This window comes from Phascolarctos cinereus, unplaced genomic scaffold, assembly GCF_003287225.1.
Source record: "Phascolarctos cinereus isolate Bilbo 61053 unplaced genomic scaffold, phaCin_HiC Scaffold_1;HRSCAF=81, whole genome shotgun sequence".
Taxonomy (NCBI): domain Eukaryota; kingdom Metazoa; phylum Chordata; class Mammalia; order Diprotodontia; family Phascolarctidae; genus Phascolarctos; species Phascolarctos cinereus.
In genome coordinates, this window is record NW_027555514.1 from 112,342,659 (window position 1) to 112,361,332 (window position 18,674).

The window sequence follows — 18,674 nt, forward strand, 5'->3', positions numbered from 1 at the left end:
CAAAGGGTCAATGCTAAATTGTACTTGAGGCCCTTAAAAAGACCTGCCTGGTATACTCAAGGAATGTACAAAGAATTAATTACAATGGGCCCTACAAAAGATTAAGTCATCCTTCTTTTGTGTTTGTATATATGGTAGCAAAGGATCTCTAAGTAACAAATGAAAGAATCAGGTTTTTTTTTCTAGCAGGTATTTTCAATGATTCTTGGAATTAAGAACAGATAAAGCTTCAAAAAAATCAGAAACCTGAAGAGTATCTTATTTGCAACTCAAAAATAAGCATTTTCATGAAGCATCCCCACCTTTTACCAATAGTATTAAACTTAAATAATATTTATCAAATTTACTATTGACACAAATTTTTCTGAAAAAAAAAATCTGACATGCCCCAACCAGAGAAGACAGCAACTGTTTAACAAATAGAAATAGTCTTCAAAATAGCTAGTACTTCTTAATGGATACAAACAATAAAGAATCTATAGTTTCAACATACCCAATACAAGTGTCTATGACTTATTCCCAAATTATCTGACTTAGCAGATAAGTCTTAGGAATTGACTAAGGCACAAAGAAATTGAATGATTCATCCTGAGTCAAATAAGTTTTAAGTGTCCAATGTGATATCTGAACCTAGATCTTTCCAGACTAGCACTCTATCCACTATATTCTGCTGCTTCTATAAGTAATACAAATGAAAACTAATAAAAGTAATGGAAAAATAGCAACCAAAATGTTGTTTTTTTCTAAAGGAAGAGAATAAAAAAAATTATTTCCAAAAAGCAAATTGCACTAGAGATGACTAAAATGGATTAAAAATTCATTTTCTCAGAAAAAAATGAACAAAAACAAAATTTTAAATAAATTTAACAAAGCCACGTGTGAACATCCTTAAGCATTTCATACATAGGTTTCCACGGTTCCACTTTTAGCATATCACATTTAGAGAAAATAAGTTAACACAATCATTTGAATTGGCTGCCTGTACACTGGACAAGTCTTATTTCTCTTTTTCAGCTTCTAAGCCCTTGTAAAATATGCCATAAGATGTCCTATCCTTCCATGGACAATGTAACCATTTTTAGGTCAGCTCTGATACATGACACAGGGCTCTACTGTGCTGGGGGAAGAATAGATTCCACATTTTTTTCTTTGTCTTGCAGTTCTCTCTCAAATTCTCTGGTATCTTCCTGGCTACTACAGATGATACTTTTAGATGTCAATGGCTAGGAATGATCTTCACTTTCTTGGGAGTCTGATGTCTGAACTATTTTTTCATCACTTTCCTCAATATGTGACTCTTGCGAGTCATTCACTTTTTTTTTTATTTTACAATCTGGAATGTCAAAGCCGTCTTCCTCCTCTTGTGTGGGGCTTTCTAGTTTACCTTTATCCAACACTTCACTTTCCTCCTCAGGAAATAAATTTTCTTGCAAAGCCCAGCATCTGTGGCAATGGGGTAGAAGTAGAGGGTTCATTTTATCACAGGAAGTATGCTTCCAATAGTCGGCTAAGGTTTTTTGAGGGTCTTCATCAAATGAGTTAGTGACACTCTCCTCTGCCTGATATATCTCATCATCTTTGTCTGTTAGTTCTTGTCCTTCTTCATTGTAACTATAATCTTTTGAATCAATAGACTCAACTTCAAACTCAACACTGAATTGGATTGAAACTGAATCATCTGAATTTTCATTTAATACACTAGTATCAATATCCCAACTTGAAGGGATTTCTGTTGAGTCACTGCTATTGCTTCGTCCATAGCATATCTTGCTTATGACACATAGGGAACAGCTTTCATCAAATGTAAGGGAAATACTATCTGACTTATGCTATTTTTGTGTCTTTCTCCAGGCAGCTCATCCCAATTTTCTCCTGTTTCACTATGTGTTCTCCTAAATGAGGACAACAGGTTATTTATTCTAATCTGTGCCTAAAACACGAGTCTCCTCTACAACATCTCATACACATGGACATTCACGCTCCTTTTGACCACCTATAACAGAATTGCAAGATCATAGACCCAGAGCTAGATGGGACTTTGGAGGCCATCTAGGTCTAGAATTCAAATCTGGTGATCATTTCTCTTCCTGTAAAACTTGCATAGACTCCTTTTGACCGCTTCCAATTTTAAGCTGACACCTGGTTTCATTTGTAGATGCATTTGGACTAGCAAATGTTTGTTGATTGATTTATATCAAGTTTCTAGAAATCATTGCATATAATCTACTATGTTCTTTCACAGAGAAGCTTGGTACCCCCAAACAGATCTCCAAGAAGGTCATCTGAACAACAATGTGCTGTTGCTTTTTATCATATACTTGTTTTGATAAAGTATACCGACCAAGATAAAATAAAACCTCCATTATTGTGAATGTGTCTTTCTGTGCACCAGCAAACTTCAACAACTTCAAGAGTATTAGTTTTGGACTAACCAGAGCCTCTTGTTCCAAAGCTGGAATTTGTGAGGTGCTTAAGGTACCATCTATATCAGAAGACATTTAGCATTCCACATTTGCCTGTATAAGGATGGGAATAGCTCTCTTAAATCTGATGGGGGAGAGGATGTGGGCACAGGTCCTACAAAACAAAACAGCAGGTAGGTGACAACCCTCAGGTTTAAATACCTGCAGCAAGGAGACAAGTCGGGACTTTGCTCCCTGGTATAGCTGCCTCCTGAAGTGTCTGAGTATGACCAACCAAAAGAGGAAAAGCTGAGTCAGCCATTGGGCTGGGCCAGTCCTGTGGTCTGGAGCTCTTGTTTGGACTTCCATTTGGGGTTTTCTTGGTAAAGATACTGGAGTAGCCTGCCATTCCTTCTCCAGGTCATTTTATAGGTGAGGAAACTGAGGCAAACAGGGTGAAGTGACTTGCCCAGAGTCATACAGCTAGTGCTTGAGGCCACATTTGAACTCATGAAAATGAGTATCAGGATCAAGAACAGAGTCCAAGAGAGCAAACAAAGAACCACAGTCTATGGTCATTCTACAGGGTTTGACCCTGAAACATATAACAGGTATACAAGTTCAACAGTTTTCTCAGTCTGCTATACTCAGACATCTTCCCACACATGGCTATTTTTATGAACAGTTTGGGGGTTTTTTTTGTTTTTTTTTAAGACTAGCCACCCTCTAAATTAACTTCATCTGTCATTTCAGTTACTATCCATGGCAATGAACATCTTTAATTTTTTACTTTTATATTTTGTTTTTATATGTCTTTGTGAATATCCCCTCCCCTAATTAGCAAGCCATCCTTTTTAACAAAGGATTCTTTTTAAAAAAAATTTAAGTTCAACAAAGCTAAACAACACAAAAAACCAAGTCTGAGAGTATATCTAGTGTTGAATACCCATAGACTCTCACCTCTGGAACAAAAGGAATGAAGTGCATTACCTCATTTCTTCTCTGGGGCCAAATTTTATCACAATGATCATCTTTAAATGGTAGTAAATGACTTAGAGTCTAAATGTCTGGGAGGATGGTAATGCCATTGATAGAAATTAAGAAATTTTGAGGAGAACTAGGTTTGGAGGTAAGTTGATGAGCTCCATTTTAGGTATTGAATTTGATATACGTAGTCAAACATTCAGGTGGAGTTAGCTGGTCAACTTTTGGAAATACAAGACTGGAGCTCTGGGGAAAAGTTGGAACAGAATAGAGAGAAAGAGTAGGGGAAAATATAAGGAAACAGCCTTGGAGAGCCCCTGCATTTATCAGGTAGGAGTAAGATGGTAACCCAGTAAAGGAGCAAAGAGAATAACGACAGCGTAATGCCATGGGAACTGAGAATGAGGACAAAAAAAGGGTATTGGATCTAGCAACATGGTGGTCATTAGTAACTGTGGAGGCAACAGTTTCAAAACAGTTGTAGAAACAGAAGCCAGATTGCAGGGAGTTCAGCAGTGAGGGGGAGGCAAGGAAGTGGGACCAGTGAAATTAGGATGCTTTTTGCCCCTAGAAGTTTGATAGCAATAAGCTTAGGACGGAGGAGGTGGGACAGAACTAGGGCACACCAAGTGTAGGGTTTGGACAATTTGGAAGTGATGGCCTTTTTAGTATCTAGTCATCCTGACTTCCTGACTTCCCTCATCCTCCTTACCAGTTAAATTGTCCGCATTTCACAGACTGGGAAATGAAGATATAGCCAGGTGACAGCTAGTAAGGCAATAGTGGGGATCTCAAGATACCATCATACCTGAGCGTCCTCACAGCATCGTAGAGAGCAAAGGACAACAGGTTATTTATTCTAACCCATACTTAAAGCATGAATCTCCTCAGCAGCAGCATCCCATACACATGGACATTCACCCTCCCCTTGAGCACCCATAAGAGAACTGCAGGATTGTAGACCCAGAGCTGGCTGGGACTTCCGAGGCCAGGTGGTTTGTCTTGTTTTAGAGATGCGGCAATGACAGCCCATGGAGGTTAAATTACTTATCCAATATCCTACAGGCAGTACTCATCAGAGATCAGATATTATCCCAGAGACAGTGTCTTTCCACTGTACCATGCTGCCTCAGTCATCTGCAGTCTCAGAGACCTCGGAGGTACCTTCCAACATTAAAGTCATTATCCTATGACTTCCAGAGGCAGCTTATTCCATTGTTGAACAGCTGGATGTTCTTCCTCATAGTCACCTAAAATACATTTTCCTGACCTTCTACCCGGTGATCCCAGTGGCCCAGTTATGCTTTATGAGGCCAAGCAGAATTCTAATACTGAAGGATCCTTTGAAAGAATGGGCAGCATTAATGCAGGAGAGAAAGGGTTACTACTGCCAAGGAAGCTAGTTCTGAAAACAAATAGACAAATAAATAACTAACTAAATCTAATCAGGAATCCTGCAGTCTTGCTCTTCCCCTCCTCCTTCTCTCTCAAGTCGAGACAGCAGCATGAGGCTCACGTCGGAAATTAATATCACACGGGACAGTTAATAAAAGCTGAACCGCCCTCCCCGCTACCCCCACCCCACGGTGAGTGAGCGGTGCTTGGAAGAGAGCTGACAGGCAGGCAGATGAAGGAGGAGAGCCAATACACTCCCCCCCTCCAGAGTCCACCTGGGAAGGGAGAGGCCTGAGGAGAGGGGGGCTCAAGGTGGAAGCACCAAGCCAATTTCTTCCCATAAAAAATGATATGAGGTGAAAAACCCTTTACTGCATGTTAGGCTCCATGGCTGGGCCATTTGTATGTTTTACTGGGATGGTTATGTCACTAAATGAGGCCTGAAAAATCCATCATGACCAGAAAGCAGTGACAGTGGTTGGGATGGGGAAGGGCAAGGGAGGAGAGGAACAAGAAATTATTTTCCTTGTTACTGGAGGTGCTCAAGCAGATGGTAACTTAGTCCCTGGTCAGCGATGTTGTAAAGGGCTTCAGGCACTAGGCAGCGGGTTAGACCATATCAATCAATAACTCAATCAGCATTTATTAAGTGTTTTTCGTTGTGCCAGGCACTGAGCTACAAGGACAAAAGTGAGGGAGTCTCTGTCCTCAAGAAGCTTATATTCTGCTGCATAACTTCTAAAGGCTCCTTCCAGGTCTAGGATTCTATGCCCCTAGGATATTCCAACATTATCTAAGAGGGTACATTGCGCTCTAAGTATTATTTCATTATTGGTTTAGGGAATGGACTGTCCTCATCTGTAAGATTGAGGCTTTCCATTAGATAACCTTGAAGGTCCCCTCCAGGTTTTACATTCTATTATTCTGTCATTCTATGCTCATCCTCTGTCTTCTGGATGTTCTGCCCCACACCTAAGGACCATGAACATTTCCCAGGAAGTTTCGAGGAGGTAGCACAGTATTGCCTGCCTGGGACTTTGGCTCGCCCAGTGGCTCGCTTCCAGAATCTCCCCTTTTTATTGACTCCAAGAAGTATATTGGTCCCCACCCCAATTGCCTGTCAGAACCATTCACCACCTCCCTTGGAGAACTGGTCATGCTATACCCTAATAAGTTCCAGCTGTGATGGAAGAAAAGAATGACCTTGTCCTTATTTACTCTAACTACTTCAGCAAGATTTCTATTGACACATTCCACAGTCTCCTTAAGAGAGAAGTGCCAAATGAAGAAATAAGCCAGGAAGTAAGTCAGTGACTGATGTCATAGAGGCAATTTACAATGCCAAGAGGAGATGGGCCAGACATTGCCCAATGTCAACCTTAAAAGTGAGGGGAGTGCAGCAGAAGGGAAATGTGGAAAGTCATCTGAGTAGACATTATTAATCAGGAGCTCTGATAATGAATGCAACAGCCTGCCACCTGAAATGTCAGCTTCAATTTTAATTGCCTAGCATTCTCTTTTGCTGCACTCCTAAGCAAAGAGAGGGCCTTGACAGCCTCTGGTCAAGCTTCGGTAAACTGACCAACCCCATTCAATGAGATGGGGTTCTCTGTCATGCTTCCCCCCACCTCCAAGTGACATTTTCCCAGCCCTTTAGACTCTTAGAGCTGAAGGGAAGTTTGGAAAATTTTTAACGCAACTCTCTCACTTTTTAGATGAGGAAACTGAGATCCAGAGAGATGAAATTATAGAATCATAGAATCCCAGAGGAAGAAGGGCTTTCAGGGGACATGCTTTTCTAGATCATGAAGGCTCTGTTTGAAGACCTCCTGAGAGAGGATGATACTAACTCTTCAGATAGCCTATTCCACTATTAGACAACTCTATCAGGAGGCCTGTCCCTCTACTGAGCCCAAATCTTCTTCCCCATGTCTTCTACGTATTGGTCCTACTTGTATTCCCTGGGATGCACCAGAAAAAAAAAAAGCAATTCCTGTAATAGTCAAACCTTAATTAAATGCAATCTATAGAAAGGACTTAGTAATGACTTCCCATGTGTCTGCACAGAACTCCTTAACTTCTAAAAGTCAAAGAGTCCAAATCCTCAGCTTACCTTTTGTTGCCCTAGATACAGCAACAAGATTTGCATTTATGTAATACACAGTCTCCTTAGGTGACCAGACACTAAATGGGTTTAACTGATGTCACACAGGAAATTTACAATGCCAATAAAGAATGGAGCAGACATCCAATGTCCAATTGATTCCAATGTCAAGATCATAGATGAACTATGAGGATAGCCATCTGGACTCCCAGAAACAGCTGCCAGATAGACAGAGAACAAGGTGGACAAGAGTTCCAATGACAAAATTCTTTGACGAGATTTTTTTTAACATACATAATAGAATTTGTGGGATTAATTTTTCTGCGTCTGGGTTCCAAAAAGCAACTTCACAAGTATAAGATGGAGGAGATGTAATTAGCCAAAGGTTCCCATGAAAAATATCCAGGAGTTTGTTTTAGTGGACTGAAAATTCAATATGAACCAAGAGTGGGCCATGGTGATCCAAAAAAGCTAATTCTCTACTAAGCTGAATTGGGAGACCTAAGGCTCGGAATGAGGGGCATGAGAGTTAAACTGTATTCTGCCCTGACAGGACCACATGTGGATCAGTGTCTCCAACTCTGCATGCCACATTTTAGGAAGGAATTAGACAAGCTGGAAGTCTAGATGGAGCAACCAAGGGTTTGAGAGAATATTAGTTGAAGGAGCGGGGGACGTTTAGGCTGAAGAAGAGAAGACTGAGGGAGAACATGACTGCAATCTCGAATTATTTCAAAGATGAAGAGGAATTAGGCTTGTTCTAATTGGTACCAGAAGGCATAATTAGTAGTAATGGGGGGAGGGTGTTGCAGAGATATGGGTTTGGTATAAGGAAAAATTCCAATAGTTTTTGCTGTCCAAAAATGGAATGAGCTGTCTCAGAAAAGAGTGCCTCTTCCCACCCCCACAGGAGATATTCAGGTAAAAGAAGAGTCAATTGATGAGGAGTAGAAGGGACTCTTGGTCAGATATCCATTGTACTAAGTGACTTCTTAGTTCCCTTCAAATTATGAGATTCTGTGAATGGAAGGGGTAGAACACTGTTTTGCATTCATGAAGTGTCAAATGAGGACAAATTGATTGTCTGATATGTACATAAACTCTAGTTCTGTTGAATTCAATTTTTTCTACTAGGTAAGGAAAATGGGAATGGGAAAAGAAAGTCAAAGTGTCAGGAGCTGTGGAGTGAGACTAGGTGTGTTTAGTCTCCCATGGAGTCCGATGAAAGCTGCCCGAGGGCTTCAGAAACAGAGAGCAAGCACTAGCAGAGGATGGCAAGTACGCAGCAGAGAAAGAAGGGCTTCAGCATCTAACATGATCCAGGAAACCTGAGCTCTGATTCAAGCTGCAAAAATGCTTCTACCCACAACAAATTCTCTTTAGTCAAAGGGTTTATCAAAGTCTCCTCAGAAGGGGGTCTTGAAATGCAAACTACAAAAAAGATGGCTTTCTATATTTGTACAGGTATCCTTCACGCTTCAAGGAAGTTGCCTATAAGGCAAATTTCCATAAAATGTATCCTCTTTTTCCATTGACTCCCATGATAAAATGAGGGTTGTATTTCATTGTGATGGTGGAGGAGGAGGTCTTGAAAATGTAATAAGCTTACATTCTATACAGAAAACCTTTTAAAGTTTTCAAAGGCCACAATAACTTTTTGGTTATACAGCAAGCCATTTAGTAAGTGCCTAATGAATATAAGACATTGTGTTAGACCTAGGGATACAAAGATACAAATAGCCCCTGACCTCAGAAAGCTCACATTTACCGTGAAGAAGTAAATATGAATTATATGAGTAAATATGAATTTGATATATCTAGCATCACCTCTGGGTCTACTCTTTCCAACTCCCACTCCTCACACAGGAAACTCTGAAGGTGACTGCTACTACTCTCAGGGTTCTGCAATATCCCTAAAAGACTGATTTTCTAGTATTGTCATTCACGATCCCTCACAAGTATGGCTTCTCATGAACAGTTAGCCAGTTGATTCAATTAGTTTTTAGCAAATGTATTTGCTAAGATGATAGAGTAAGAAGAGTTGGTACAAAATATACTACCACCACCACAAGCCCAACCCCCCGAAGCCTCAGAGACACACAGACCCTTAGGAAGGTGGGCTCAAACTTCACAATGGTAGTCAGATACATATGTAAGATAGATGCATGTCCAAGGGGTAACTTACAACTCCTGGTGCTTTATGGCCTGGAATTCCCTTTTTGAGTCCATAAGTCAATATTTTTCTCTGGTACAAGGGGTTATACTCCTTGAAGCTATCTACTTCCTCAGATGAGTATTATTTTTGGGGGGGAGGGGAATGTCTATAGTTCAAAGATAGGAGGCTAAAATGAAAGCAAAGGAATTTATAAGTATGCTAAAGAGTACTGCTCTAACTGAGTAACAGCTTCAGTTTCCTCAGGTACAGATTTGGTTTTTTATAAACTTTTAGGCCAATGTAGAGTATACAGCCAATGAGCAGCATTCTATTACAATTTAGAATAGACAAGAAAAGCCTTTCACAGGACAGAGAGAAGCAGAGAAAGAGAGGATTCAGCAAAGGAAGAAAAGAAGAGGATCTGGAATGCAGATGACAATATTTATTATAAGAACACTTTCTCTATTCAAGGGAAAGAGACAAGGGGAGGTGAACAAATATTTTTACAATTGAAAAATAAGTGCTTTTAGACAAAATTGCTAAGTCTATTATCCATGGGCAAAAAGTAGTTGTTACAGCAATGCATGAGACTGTTTGCCTTACCATGTCCTTGCTCTGTTTAGCTTTTATTTCTCATTTAAGAGGACTTAGGGACTTTCTAATGTTGGTCTACTAGGTGGTTGGGGGATTAGCCCATCAAGATGTTTCAGAATCAAGACCCCACCCCCGACACACATACATCACTCTCTCTCAGACACACTGCATGCACTGGTGGGAGGGTGTGACCAAGGTGTATGGGTGGACTGTGATGTTTTGATTTTTCTTGCTTTTACTTTCTATTGGGTAAAACTCAGGCTTATACCCACCTTTGCCTTCTATTGAGTAAATGGTATGATTATTATTACCTTTGCTTTATCATTTAATAAATGTTTAATGATTCAGAGTTCAGAGTGTCACTGTGATTAATTTTGTGTAAAAGAAAAGCACACTAATGGGGGATCAGGAGTTACAATAGTAATTTGTAGACAGCCCCATTCTAGGGCTACTTCTAATACCCTAAGAAAGAGTATAAATTATGTGGTCGTGGTAGTGACCTCACTCTAAGGAAACCCCCATATCTGGTATAAGGAAAAGTTGGGTAAGCAAGGCAGTCCAAAGGAAGAGAGAAAAGAGGTAGAAATATTATATTAGATGCCATTCTTACAACCTACACTGGCCATGGGTTAGTTTATGACCATGCCTACTCTACATATAAATACAAAATAATTTTTGTGTAGGGATCCCTAAAAATTCAGAGTATCAGGAAAGGAGCATCCCTGAGTCTTCAAGAGTCCAGGCAGGACTAAGCCAGGGTGATCACCAGATAGATAGAGAGAAGGGGATGGATGAGAGGGATGGGCACAGAATCTACAGTGCTTATCAGCTGATTGCATAAGGGAGCAGAGTGTGGAGAAGATGGAGAGTTGATGATAACTTCAAGGTTGCAAACCTGGGTCAATAATGCTTAATTTTGCAAAATGTGAGTGCATATGAGCTGGACTCTCAATGTTTGACAGAACAGTTAAAATGTAGAGCAAAGACAAGATGGCACGATTTTTTTTTCTTTGTCAAAAACTATGAACACTGCAGACCTTTCAAACTGAAGAGTCTTTAGTCTAGCCTAAAGTGGGGAGGAAGAGGAGAGAGGGAACTGTATAACCTAGGATACACCAAGGCTGACAATAAGAATTCATTTCCTGTAACATCAGAGGAAGCAAAAAAAAAAAGTTTGTATCCAGTATTAAAGACATAATGAGAATGAGGTGAACGGAACAAAGATACACACTCAAACACTGTTCAAATGATGTTTTAAAATTACTTATGGCAAGATTCACAACCTTTAAAAATAGTTTCCTAAAAAAGAATTATTTTAGAAGCAAATTGCAAAATTTGCAGGTAAAGGAAGTAATTTTATGCAGATGCACTTCTACTCTTGAGGCCTCAGTTTCCTTATTTAAAAATGGGAGAGGGGTGGGATTAGATGAGATTATATTTAAGAAACTTTCCAGCCTAGATGGTCTGTTTTATGTACTAATAAAGGGAGGAGGACTGGGGCCCCTCGACAAAATAAAAGGCAACATGGTGGGCTATGTGGATGGAGTACTGGACTTGGAGTCAGAAAGATATGGGTTCAAGTCTCACCTCCTCTACTTACTATCTGTGTGAACCTGGATAGTTAAATTAGCCTCTCTATGCTTCTGTTTCCTCATCTGTAAAATGAGTTTGGGCTACATAGCCTCTCAAGTCTCTTTTCAGCTCACAATCTATGATCCTGCGAAAATAAAATAAAATCAGGCAGAGATTATTAAGAGGAGAGGCAGCTTGGCTTAGTGCAGAAAGAGCTATCCACAAGACCAGGGTGACCCTGGTTCAAATCCAATCTCATACACATATGGCCTGTGTGACCTTAGGTAAATCACATAAACTCTCAGGGTTTGAGGCAATGCTCTAGGGCAAAAGGTCTTCACCTTTTTGGTATTTGTGGCCCCCTTTGGCAATCTGGGGAAGTCTATGGACCCCTTCTCAGAATGATGTTTTTAAATGAATAAAATAAAATATATAAGAGTACAAAGGAAACCAGTTATTTTGAAATACATACCCATATAAAAAGTACAATTGAATATATAAAGTGTGTATATGTATATATGTGTGTATATACACACATATACAGAGAGAGAGAGAGAGAGAGAGAGAGAGAGAGAGAGAGAGAGAGAGAGAGAGAGAGAGAACAAACAGAACCCAGGTTAAGAAACTCTGCTCTAAGACACTAATCTGTTAGCAAACTACATTTCCTCACCTAGAAATCTCCTTCACAGATCCAAGTACTATCCCAATCCTCTTAACGATGAAGAAACATACTGGCAGAGAAATCTGATCGGGGAAAACCATGATCCCAAATGTAGAGAAACTGTAAGCAGGGCCAGAATAATTCTCTCCACTTCTGTTGCATGGCAGGGAAGACGTTGGTGTCAGGAACTCAGTCAGGGCAACAAGCTGCTGGTCCTGGGTGCAGCTGGGACAGGCAGAAGGGCTAAGCCATTGGGAAATTCACCTGTGCAGGGGTCAGGACAAGTAGGTGCTACTAAGGTTTAAGTAAGAGCAGGCCATATATAAATCAGGACAGATCACAATGTCAAGGGTGGTCAAAGGCAAAAGGGCAAGGTTCAAGATAGGCAGAAACGTGATATGCTGGTTAAGGACAAAGATAGTTCACTGAGGAGCAGGTAGGCAGTGCAGTGGACAGAGGGCCGGCCCTGGATTCAGGAGGACCTGAGTTCAAATGTGACCTCAGACATTTGATACTAGCTGTGTGATCCTAGGCAAGTCTCTTAACCCCAATTGCCTCACAAAAAAAAAAAAGAAAGAAAGAAAAAAAAGAAAAGAAATTGTATTAACGCTTTGTGATTTTACATCAGAATCATTTCTGGCAATACTTCCTTCCTCCCCATCAAATAATAAGAACTGCCTCGAGGCAGTTAGATAGAGTAGTGGGTACCTAGCCTAGATTCAAGAAGACCAGAGTTCAAATACGACCTCAGACACTTACCATCTGTGTGAACCTGGACAAGTCACTAAAACTGACTGCCTCAGTTTCCTCAACTATAAAACTGGGTAATAATAGCGTCTACCTCTCAGGTTTGTTGTAAGGATTGAATGAAGTAATACTTGAAGTAACACACTTAACAGTGTCTGGCACTGGTCAGTCATTTTTTCAGTCACTTTGGACACTTTGTGACCCCACTTGTGAAAGGTTTTCTTGGTGAAGATTCTGGAGTGATTTTGCATTTCCTTTTCCAGATCATCTTACAGATGAACAAACTGGGTTAAATCACTTGCCCAGGTTCATACAGCTAGTAAATGTTCGAGTCTAAATTTGAAATCAGGCCTTCCTGACCCCAGGCCCTGCACTTTCAACTATGCTACATAACTGCACATAGTGGACCCTTAATAATTTCTTGTTCCTGCCCACCACCACCTTGTAACAAAGACAAACAGCCACACAAAAGCTACGAAGCACAATGACCACGTCTGACAACACACACAATGTTCCACGTTCATTGTCCCTCTTCCGACTCCTACTTCTTGGATAAGAGGAAAAAGGTATGTTTCCTAATCTCTTCCCAAAGATCACTATTGGCCTTTCATTAGTTATGAGAGCTCTGCTTCCTTGGAGTAATCATTTTATTTGCTTTGTTGTATATTTTGTTCCTTTGAATCTTCTTATATGACGGCACCAACTCCCGCAAATCTAGAAAGGCAAATTGTGGCCATCTGTTTAATTAGTTCTAATAGATTAGACAGGCTGGATAAACTGCCTGAGACTGAGATAGGCAGGAAAAAAGGGGCTAGAAGTTTATGGAAAGCCGTGGAACTGTGGATATGCCCCAAGCTCACTCAAGACTTGGGGCAAATATGAAAAAAAGCATCCTCATGTGCAGAAAATGGGGCTGGAATAAGTGGACAGCAATTAAGTGTTAGGGAGCCAAGTAGTAAACAACACCTATGATTATTCCCTATAACAGTAGTTTGATTACTTAGACTCCTAGAACCTCAGGGTCAGAAGGGCCCTCAGAGGCTAACTGATAAAATGCCTGCCAAAGGCCTGAAGTCCTTGGATAATATCCTGATTGAGGGAAGAGCTCCAGAGAGAGGACAATCACTCACCTGCCTGGAAAGTAGGCCAGACCACTTTGGGACCACTCTAGTTGTTAGAGGAGGGTTTTCTTTAAAATTTAGCCCTGTGGCAGTTAGGTGGCACAATGGATAGAGCACTGGCCCTGGAGTCAGGAAGACCTGAGTTCAAATCCAGCCTCAAACAACTCACACTTAGTAGCTATGTGACCCTGGCTAAGTCACTTAACCCCAATCCCAACTGCCTCATCCCCCTAGAAAAATGATCCCTCTCAAACTTCCACCCAGTGGTCCCACTCTTGCCCTGGGTAACAAAACATAACAAGTCTAAAGCTTAATTTATTTTTAACTACTTAATGTTGGCTAAAATTAGGTGTGGATAGCTAGGTGGCGCAGTGGATAGAGCACTGGACCTGCATTCAAATCCAGCCTCAGACACTTATCAACTGTGTGACCCTGGGCAAGTCACTTCATCTGTTTGCCTCAGTTTCCTCAATTGTAAAATGGGGATGATGACAGTACCTACCTCCCAGAATTGTGAGGATCAGAGGAGATAAATGTAAAAAAATCAGAGTAAGCCTTCTATAGATGTATTATTATTATTATTATTATTTTTATTATTGTACCTACAAAATGGAGGTATAGATAATTATATTCCTATGTCTAATACATAGGTTATTTTTTAAATGGCAGCAGGAAATTCCTGGTTGTCTTTAAAACCATGGAAATGAAGGCACCTAAAGCCACTGGTGACATCATACCCAAGCTTCAGTTGCTTTCATTAATGAACAAAGCTTTTGAAACATGGATTTATAACCTCAAGTTAGAGAACAAGGACAGCAGACATCACAGAGGAATGTAAGTGTTAAGAATCCATGCTTATAAATTCTGTAACAGTGAAAATTCCATCTATTAAGCTGCCACAAAATGAAAGATAGCTAGGTCCCAGGAGCCTAAAGGGATGATTCCAAATTCTCCCAAACATTTCACCACTTTCAATCCCCAGCCCCTCTGCTCCCCATCAAATTAGAAAATGGCACAAAGGGGTCACAGAGCCAGGCAGGGCTGGAGAAGGATGAGGTCTCAGGCTTCCTGACTTCCCCAATCCCCATGCTAATCTTCTAGTCACATTCCCTTCCTCTGCAAAATTTCCACTGACTGAGGAGAAGGCCGTTACCCAGTTCAGAGGCTGCTTAGAAAGTCACTGACTGGCATCCATCGATCAATCAGCAAGCTTCATCAAGTGGCTGTTCTATGCCAGGCACTGTGCTATGTGCTGGGGATGGAAAATGCAAAGACTAAAGCAACCCCTTTAGGAGAAGAATAACATAAAGATGCCAGTCATGGAACCCTGGAGCTAGGAGAACCTTAAAGAGAATCTTATCCTACTCCATTATTTTGCAGATGAGGGAACAGAAGCCCAGAAGAAGGAACAGGGAAAGAGAACTGAATTTCTAGTTAGAGGAACAAGTTCGAAGCCCTATTGCTTGTTACTCCAGCAACCTTGGATAACTCACCACACCCTTTTTCTTCATTCAGTCCAGGGTTTCTTAAGCCCAAGTCCATGAATTTGTTTTAAAAGAATTTTTGATAACTGTATTGAAGGTCATTAATATATAATCATAATATAATATCAATATAATTGATATATACTATACTACAACTGATGTATACTATAATTGATATAATAGAATCAATATATATCAATATATATCAATATAATTGATATATCAACATAATACATAATGATGTATAATGATATATACATCAATATAATAATTGATATATACTATAACATAATATGATTGATATATGCTATAATGTAATATAATTGATATATCAATATAAAATGATATATATCCATTTAATAGAATATAATTAATATATTATACTATAATTGATATATTGCACTATAATATAATTGATATATACTATAATATGATTGATTTATATCATAATAAAATTGATATATAATATTGATCTAATATAATTTGAAAACTGTATTGAATATAATTGTTTCCTTTGTAATGCTATGTATTTCATATCATGCATTTAAAAATATTATTCTGAAAAGGGGTCTCAGACCCAGGCTTCACCAGACTGCCTGAGACACCATGACACACAAAAAGTCCTAATTTAGTCTCTTCTCAGCTCCAAATCTATGCTCCTCAGTGATTTCGAGGTCCAAGGTCACCAAGATCACAGGATTCCTAGAGGCTGAATACTTTATCTACTTCTTCACTTTGTAGAAGAGGAAAACAAGGCCTGGACTTGCCCAAAACTGCAAAGGTAGGAAGTGAGAAATCTGGCATTTGACCATAGATCCTTTAATCCCTAATCTAGTCTTTTTTCCATGATTCCATGTGCTTCTCAAAACCATAAATTTTCTAAGAATATAGTTGGATTGAGATGGAGGAGTGTGTTTGAAAGGTGGGCAGATAGTCTGGTTGGCCACAGCCTGTTGCATATAGTGGATAGAGTGCTGGGCCTGGACTTAGGAAGACCGGAGTTCAAATCTGACCTTCAACACTTAACTAGCTGTGTGACCCTGGTCAAGTCATTTCACCTCTGTTTGCCTCCATTTCCTCAATAATAAAATGCAGATGACAATAGCGCCTGCCTCCTAGAGTTGTTGTGAGGATCAAATGAGATATTTATAAAATACCTTGTGCTTTATATATAAATGTATACATATATAAACATATACTTATGTACAAATATATATTTATATATAAATATAAAGCACCTGGCACATAGTAAACACTATATAAATGCTAATTATTATTGTTATTATTATTAGATGGCAAAGGTCCAATGTATGTAAATAAAGATGAGGAGCAGTAAAGATTACACAAATATTCCAATTGCTGCTCCACAGAAAAATGGACCCCAATCCTGTCCCTCCCTTTTATCCAAGCCTCCTGCTGTTCTTTTTATAGATGTCTTTCCGTGCCTTTCCCCCCTCCCTCCAAAGAAAACTCACAAATATGTTGTGTGAAATATCAGAACTAATTAGACCAAATGGTGCTCAGATCTGTCACTGGTTTTTCTGGGGGAACTCAGCTGGTCTCATGATAGCAATTTTCGTTAACTAATTGAGGGGGGGATTCTCTGGGGAGAGTACAGAGTCCCTGCTGGAGAGGATAGTGGAGAATTGGGAGGTCACTCTAGAACAAGAGTGAGCAAAACCATAGATAGAGGCCAAAGGGGCCCAGCTCGAGAGGGAACCTTATGGTACCCCACCAGCTGGGGAAAGAACATCATGGTGTTTGTTGGCTTGGATGGATGGCGGACTTGTGGAAGCTTCTGTTGTAGTACTTATTATGGACAACAGAGAGCACTGTTGGAACGTATTTCTATCACTGCGGGTCAGCTGCAGAATTCACAAGGAGGAGGCAGTTGGTCAAGAGTTGGGGACTCTCTAGTTGTTGATGTGATTTTTACTACTACCAATACTTCCTCCTCAATTGAATGGACTAGGACTATCCTTGAGCAACATGTTGTAATAGAAAAAAGGTTGAACCCTGAGTCAGAAGCCCTTGATTCAAATCCTAGATCCAAAATTCACTCACGATCTATCTATAGGCAAATTATTTAACTTCTCTGAACATCCGTTTCCTCTTTTGTAAAATGAGGATGATAATATTTGTACTATCTTTCTCCCAGGGTTATGAGAAAAGTGCTTAGTAACCCTTAAGGGACCAAGAAAGACTCATCTCAGACATTTACTAGCTGTGTGATCCTGGGCAAATGAAAACTTTTCATGCCTCAGTTTCCTCATCTTTAATTGAGGGGGATTGGACTCAGTGGTCCCTAATGCTGCTTCTAGCTCTAAATCTACAATCTTGTATGTGAGTTCATGTCTATGTTTAGATTGGAGAAGAAAAGGTTTGGGAAGTTGTGATAGTTTTCTTCAAATAGTAAAAGCACCTAAATCATGGAGAATACTTGGGAGACATGCTGTATAGCTCCAGCAGGCAAAACTAGATTTTAGTTTTATAGAAAAACAAAAACAAAAAAACCTGTCCGATCATGTAATAGGCTACCTGGGGTAACAACGAGCTCTCTATCTTTGGAAATATTCAAGCCTAAGCTTGGATGACCATCTGTCAGGAAAGTTGTCAAGGGGATTGTGTCACTGGGTAGAAGGTCAGTGTCTAAGACTTTGTGTTACAACAGATAGGATTTAAATTGAATGCAATGAATAATGTCTTGCCTTGGAAGGTCATAGAACACAGGAATGGAAGAGGCTTTAAAATCTCCTTCATGCAAAAGATATAGGAGAAATATCCATCTGTCTGGAATGTTTTGGGCACTATGTGACTCAGAGAAAGGATTAAGATGAACCAACTCAAGATGTCTTTGTTGCTAGCATCTTTCTTTTCTCAACTACCAAGTATGATGATAATGGCATGATTGAAGTTAATTACGTTACAGAACATTTGCATCTCTCCTAAAGGGATATTACCATTTCTGGGGCTTCACATGATCATTTCTATTCACTGATAATAGGCTGAGGTTTTAGCAGATAATATCATTACTCAACTTCCTGAGGGTGGCATTCTCTTAAGTTTGGTAAACTAGTGGTTGGACAGTAGCCCAGTGACAAATCTTTCATGGACTGGTAAAAGAGACCCCCCACACACACACATATACACATACCCTTCAGTTATTGGAGTCACCTTCCTAATCCCAGAGAAGTAGGAATTTGAATGTGACAACCCTAAAGATACTTTGGTGGAGAATGGTGACTAAAAACTACAATTGGTACCAATCTAAAGAATTTTCACACTAAGGACTAAGGAGCTCAGGTAGAAAGCCCCCATTATGGTGTTCTGAAAACTCAGAACCATGGCATTCCAGAGTTGGAAAGGTCCTCAGAGGACATTTAGTCTGTTCACATCTGAACAGGAATTCTTCTTACAACATCCCTGAAAGTGGTCATTCAGGCTTTATCTAGTCT

General features: G+C 39.9%; 1 pseudogene; it reads right to left on the reverse strand.

Moving 5' to 3' along the window:
• Window positions 1-939: 939 nt before the first annotated feature.
• LOC110219173 (E3 ubiquitin-protein ligase Mdm2-like) overlaps window positions 940-18,674 on the reverse strand; it is a 178,282-nt pseudogene continuing 160,547 nt past the window's right edge.